General features: G+C 37.3%; 1 long non-coding RNA gene across 1 annotated transcript; it reads right to left on the reverse strand.

The window, feature by feature from the left end:
- LOC145767590 (uncharacterized) lies at nt 1-1,891 on the reverse strand. Its single transcript, XR_014288815.1, has 3 exons — nt 1,700-1,891; nt 1,130-1,224; nt 1-364 (listed from the first exon to the last, which is right to left on the reverse strand). It is a non-coding gene; the product is annotated as an uncharacterized LOC145767590 (long non-coding RNA).
- Nucleotides 1,892-7,154: the final 5,263 nt, after the last annotated feature.

Below are 7,154 nucleotides of genomic sequence, written 5' to 3' on the forward strand. Positions count from 1 at the left end.
TCGAGTTAGTCCACAGAAATTTTATTTTGTAATAGCAGAAATTATTCTTCATGCAATGTATTGAAAAAAGTGGTGGCCACATGTCAGGACCATCGGTATTCGAAGCACAAGCTATGGTTTCCATACCAGTTCACTCATAATGTCAGACTACATCTATTTTGCATATTTTCAACTAATGCTGCGTTTGAAAAGAAATTAACCACGTCCACAGGTATGCAAATTTTGACCAAGCTTTTATTTATATTTAAAAATTATTTTCTTTTGAAAGCAATCGTTCCATTGATTGATAGACATTTGCAGAAGTGATTCCAACTTTTAAGTATTCTGAAACTCCAAGTATGTAGTTATTCTTTCTCGAGAAGTTCTGAAATGGAAGCAGAATTACTTAAAGGGATGAATTTTGTAGAAATTCGAATAAAAATGGTTGCAATCCAGACAGCAAAATCCGTTATTTTTACATTGATTCTACGCCTGCAGACGTTGAATCTACGTCAAACAACGAATTTTGATCTCAGGGAAGTTTGAGTTATCTTTTCTGCTATCGCGACCACATCACCGCATCGGTTTCTGGGGCAAAGCGTATTCCAGAATAAGTCAGGAATCATCAAGTCATGGGTTCCACAAACCTTCTTGTGATGCCACTGGCTTTATATCATTATCAAACAATGCCTCCTCAGCTAACACACTAGGAAAAGTGGCAACTGCGCGAAGAAAAAAAAAATACTCAGCTAGCAAAGTGGGTCTTTTTTTACATTAATTCACAAGTTCTGCAGACGTTGAATCAATGCAAAAAAGACGGATTTTAGTAACTGGGTATTACATTACGCTGCTTTCCTATACGCATATGAAGAGTATTCAGCATTATATTCTCTAGATGTGCGCTTGAGCAACGCATTTCAGAACCGCTTTCCATTCAGCGGCCCCTATAGTGAATGGAATAATCTCCCGGCAAACAAGACTTCAACAATCGGAAACTTCACTCTGTTAATCTCGGTGGCCGAACCTGTGTCAGTGGTTCAAAGCCTTTACAAGTATGCGAAATTGCTAGGAAGCTCTCAAAGAAGCTTTCCCAGTCTGAGGATAAAGATCAAATCAATCAATTAATACTACGTTTCGTTAATATTTTTACCGTTATCTGTGTCTTCATCATCAAAAAGAGCGTCAATTATCTCGCCCCTGCTTGTATCGTCGTCATCTTGACCCGAATCGTTTGAATCGAAATAACTGTGGAAAATTAAACTTTTATCAAACTTCTTTGAAATATTATTATTTTTGTTTTCTGCTTTAGCTTTGTAAAACAATTCTTACATTTTGTTAAATTTTTGTTTGTAACTCGATTTAAGGAGGAGAGGGTGACTTTGACCAAATGTTTTACTGTAACCCCCTCAAAATATGGAGACACATGCACAAAGACCAAAAATCCTAACGGTGATGAACTGTTTTAATTGGATTATTTGGATCAACAATACACGAGTCCAAAATAATTGACATGGCCAGAAGAACACAATAAACTAGCCAAAGGCAATTAATTGCTTGTTGAAAGACGGAATATTACGGTTGATTCTTAGAGCAGTGTTCAGTGTCTCTCAACAGACACTTATTTGCCTGTCACTCATCTTTCCTTTTGTGTGAGTTCAAATTGTTATCACATGCTTGCACATAATACATAACTTGTAAACATATTTGTATACTACTATACTTTATCGATGTAGGCCATGCAGGAACGCCTGGAATTTTTCCGTTTCTAGTTCCTTGAGTTGAACGAGTGACTGTTATTCTCCGCCTAAAGTCGAAACTCTTGACAAGATAAGCTGAGACTAAAACCAAAACAACAACAAATAATAGTTTCTTCATGGTTTTAAGATGACACTAACACCTAAGTCCACTTTATGCGCCTAAACAAACATAACGAGGTTTTTACTTAGGCTATATCTACACTCAGGGTTACATCAAATATATAGTTGTTATTATTCTCTAAAACCTCTACAGCCTGTTTCACCCTAAAATGGGGATCATCAGAAGGTCCTTATAAGGACCTTTTGTAAGTTACCTTATAAGTTATAAGTAACCTTCTGATGAGGGTCTTTATAAGAACCTTCTGATCCCCTTCCTTATAAGGACCTTCTGATGATCCCCTTTTAGGGTGAAACAAGCTGTGGAGGTTTTAGAGAGTAATATAACTATATTTGATGTAATTCGCTCTGCTTCGCTTTTTGCTTGGTATTGAGCGCTTTTTGTAATAGCACTCAGGGTTATATTTTCCGGGGAGAAGAGAGCAAGGGGGAGAAGAAGTTATTGGGCATGTGCTCCAACACTTTTAGATAAATATATTGGAACCAGCTTAACAAATTCACGGATAATAAATCCATCCGCTTATTGAACCCAATTAGCTTTGGAACGGTTTTTTTGAGGATATTCCCTCCACTGCTTGTTTATTATAAAATCACTTAGGACAGAGGTGGATTTATTAAACAGAATTATTACACAGGTTTATTTATTTATCATTGTCAAGCACCAAACCATGCATCTGTCATTTCAAATTTCAACTCAAGTTAAGTTAAATTCAGAAAAAGTGATTTTCTGGCTGTGACAGTTCAACTTTTAAGTAAAATAACTAGTTCAGCTCTTTATAAACTCATCCGACTGCATTCACCTGAAACCTCTCACAATATAGAAACGTGTTTGAAAAAAACAAAACAATAAACATTTTTTTATCGCTTTAGTTTTTAGCTGAAAGTGTTACGCTCTAGCTTACGCAAATGATTTTATAATAGAAAGATTTCATGACAGTTTAATCGTTTAAAAAAGCAAATATACAGTAAGGAAGTAGTTATTCTTTTGTTCATATGGATATGGACGCTTTCGTTGCAAAACTATAGAAAGCAGCGAAAAACGTGAAAACCGATGTTGCTTTTAGAATTGCACTGGAATTAAAAGGAAACTGCCAATTCATTGTGTGCGTCTTTCCTATTCATTTGCAGGATGTTGGAGCGGTAGCTGACTTCGCAAGACAGGTTTATCACATGATGATCACGTGATTATCACGTCGAATCGTGACGTGACCTGCGAAAGTTACAGCAAGACAATAACATTTGCAACAGAATAAATAGTGAGGCTCTAAATCTAAAAGAAAGTAACAAGTAAATCCATTCACGGATACTGGAAATCTTCATTTTTTGACTGAGAAAGTCTTTTTGACATCTTAACCCTGTGGCAATTTTACATATTTGCAGAGGCTTTGAATCACTGACGCAATCCCAATTTCTTATTGCCGTTTTCAAGCTTACGCCCGGTGGTTGAAGATTTGAAGGGAAGGCAAGGAAGCCAATATTCGTGTCCATCTCAAGCATGCCTTTAAGCGACTTGCCAATGACACAACTACGCGCTCTTGAGCGGTTTCAAACGCAGACCCGATCAACGAAGTATCCAGTATGAAGTTTCCGCTTTAGTATAAAGCGTTGTAAGTTTTTTCCAATGCTATAGTAACATGCTACTTTTTCATGATTTATTGACTGCCAAACAAAGGTAAGCAACTTGGCGTCTCGTTTAAACTTCCTTGTACGGGCATTGCATAAGCTTGGGCACAACAAAAGGGTGCAGTAGGTATGTTGCGTTATCGTATCAATTGATTTAACGAAGTTTTTTTTTCCAACATTTGATTCGGGTGCGTTGCCCAGAGCTTAAGATCCAAAAACTGTTTTTGTGGCCGAGGTTCTGTTGTAACTTGTCCTATGTCACAATCAAAGCCGATGGGACGATAATTTGGGCTCGGTGTCAATGAGATTCTCACATCCCAAATCAATACACTTACCCAAGAAAGATCACTACATCCAAAGAATTTTAGATGGTTTCTTTAAGTTCCCGAGTCCTAAAATCATCCCGTGTCAGGGTCTAAAGATACTTTCTGACCCTTCTGTCAACGCTACTGAAACTGCTTGCAACTAAGGCCCTGTTCAGGCGTCAGTCTTTATTGATAAGTAATTAGTAGTTTTCATAGGTGCATGTTATGTTAAGGTTGCATTTAAGTCGTTAAAGACTGAGTCGCATCAAATGTGTTTTTTTATCCCAATTCAGTTCAATTTAATTTTTACTGTCGGGATGCAAAAGTACACAGCCTACCATGCAATAATAGTCATGCAAAAACAAAAGCAACAAAAGGAAAAGCTACCAAAACTATAATACTGTAGTTTGAAACATGCATACAATGTTGACTGGGAAGTTGTATAGTTGTTGTTGACAGATATAAATAATTATTTTGTAGTTGGAATGTGAAAACGTGATGTTTTTGTTGAGTGTTCGTGCGGGTGTCACTGGATGATGAATTGGCGAAATTGAGTCAATGAAATAATGCAGACTTTCAAGGTGGGACAAAATCATAATTAACAACAATCCCTTCAATATGTATGAAATTCACTAACCCACCATGTGAGCAACAGCTAACATTTGAAAATAAAACTGAAATTTAAACATCTCCAAGTTGTTTGGAGCACTGAGACGTTGTTGCACTAAAAAGTTTTCTTAGTCATAGGGCGTACACGCACCCCTCCCCTACCAGACAGGCAAAAACGGAAACATCACACAGGAAAAAATTGACGTTTAATTGCATCTTTCAAACGTTTCTTATATCAACAACTTAGAAGGTTTTAACTAAATCCAAAGCGTTAGTGAGCTGTTAGTTGAGATTAGTCTTGCAGAAGCTTCGTTGGCTCATGTAACTTGTGAATGCTTTATCAGTTTATACAAATCGCTAAAAGAGTTTTGTAAAGTAGATCTACTACTTACATACATTGTAGGTAAACTCAGGTACACTGTAAACGAAAAAAGCTCGAAAAAGAACCTATAAGGGAGCTACTGCGAATGGGGTTCTTTTCAAGAAAAAAACCCTTTGGGGATTCTTGAAAGAACCAATACAGGGTTCTTTCAATAACCCCCAAAGGGTTTTTTCTTAAAAAGAATCTTTTTGAGGAACTATAATAAACCTTCTGAAGGTTCGATAAAATACCTTTCAGGTTTTTTTCTTATAAAGAACCTTTAAAGGAGCTACTGCGAAGTGGGTTCTTTTTAAGAAACAAACCCTCTGGAGGATCTTAAAAGAATCCCGTGTGGGTTCCCACAGTACCGACATCCCACAGTATTGTAAATGGTACCCCGGTTGGAAACTACTGCCTTAGACTGTGGTAGTAATCATGCTGTTGACAAAATCAGTCCAAAATGCAATAAGTAGGCCCCGCTTAGTAAGTCCACAGTTAATAGGCCCACCCGCTTATTAGGCCCAATTTGGTCCGGTCAGGAATTACTCCCATTTATTCATATAATAAAAAACACCGGCTTATAAGCCAAAAACTCCGCTTGATAAGCCCAACTTTTTATTACAGTACATTTGCTTGAAATTATAATGTTTCAAGCAAGAAGTTGTGTAAAAGGCGGCACAATTTACTATAGGCTATTTCGTCTTGTTTTCGACAATTTCACGCTATATTGAGCTGCTAACTCGGTTCTCATGTTGTGTGCTCGTTGGGTTGTACAAAACACAGCTCGTTGCTGACACAACTCGTTAAAAAGGCAAGTTTCGTCGCTCCTCAAAATATGTGGCGTATAACCGAAAAGAACCGACCATTGTGTGCAGTTGTTAACAAATTTAGCAATTTTTAATCATAGTACAGTCGGCCACTGTTGGCTAGGCGTATGGGAGTGGCACAAATTCGTTTCCCGCTCGTGGCCAACCCGCGTAATAAAATCAAAAAAATCGTACGATAGGTGGTTTGAATAAGCGAGGACTACTGTAGTATGAAAAGGATCATCAGGGTTTGTGACAAGTTGCCTTTTCAAACCTGATATTTTGGAAATAGTCTGCTGCGAATTGATAAAAGAAAGGTTTTTGAACTATTTAAAATGCTAAAAGACACAAAAAAGCCAAAATATTTCAAAATGCCGAACTCAAAATGACCTGCCACATGCAGTATGAACGCCGAATTTCTTAAATTTGTCAAAACCACCAATCCGGCAATCCTGTTTGAGCCTCATCTTGAGCCGTAACGTCTGGTTTCTAGTCCAGATGTTATTATGCTATTGTAGCGATGTCTACGTCTAATATATCGCCAGGCAAAACTAGCAAAGTGATTCTTCCTAGAATTTTGAGATAAAAGGCGCCCCTTTGATTATTATTATCAAAACCTTATTTTTGAAAAACACAGAAATGCTTCTCACTTTTTATCATGCAGTAAAAATTTGCATATTTTTGTTGAAAGTAATGTTGGGCTATAGCTAACAATTGCCCAGTTCCTCTAATACAGGGCTTCTCAAACTATGGGTCGCGACCCCAAATGGGGTCGCGTAAGGAAATTTTGGGGTCGTAATGAAATAGTTTAATTTAGTCCAGTGCCGGTAGGTTGTAGTCTTGCCATGATTTCAATTGACCACAACCGTCGGTATGAAATGTCGAACGATAAAATATAACCAATCGTAACAATTGATGCATTGTTACGGTATCATTGCTGTAACGTGCTGACCAAAAGTAACCCTTCATCATCATCATTATGTTCCTTCCCGTATTGAGGGTTGGATACAATGCGCCATTGTAACCTTACCGCTCGCATTATGATTTCAGAGTAGCCCAGCAACTAGTTTCTGAAGGAACCTAGACTAAAGTTTAAAGCAGTTACAAGATTAATTGACTATGGATCAGTGGTTAGGTTCCGTAGATTAACCGATCCTCTCTGGAAACTGTTGAAGATGCTCTTCGCTCTGCTTTGTCTTGTATCATTATTTCACGAATGGATCACTTATGCAAGAAACATCAAGCGCATCCATTCCATTAAATGATTTGTTTTTGTTCACTTTTCATCATGTTAGCGGATTTTTTTGTGATTCGTGAATTGGGTGCATTTGTATTGTTTTGTTATAGTCTTAATTAGGGTCGCATTATTCGTTTGTTATTTCTTGTTTTCATTCGTTGCTTTTTTTCATGTTTTATTGTTGTTGTTTTCATGCTCCTTTCGATATTGTTTTACTACTTCAGTAAGAGAATTATAAAGTAAGCCAAAAAGAACCGAAACAAATTGAGAAAAAAGAACTAACCCCGTTTTAATGTCATTAACGTGGATGTCCCCATAATGGGGTTGCATAGAAATATATTTTTCAAAATGGGGTCGCCG

Source organism: Aplidium turbinatum, chromosome 3 (genome assembly GCF_918807975.1).
Source record: "Aplidium turbinatum chromosome 3, kaAplTurb1.1, whole genome shotgun sequence".
NCBI lineage: Eukaryota > Metazoa > Chordata > Ascidiacea > Aplousobranchia > Polyclinidae > Aplidium > Aplidium turbinatum.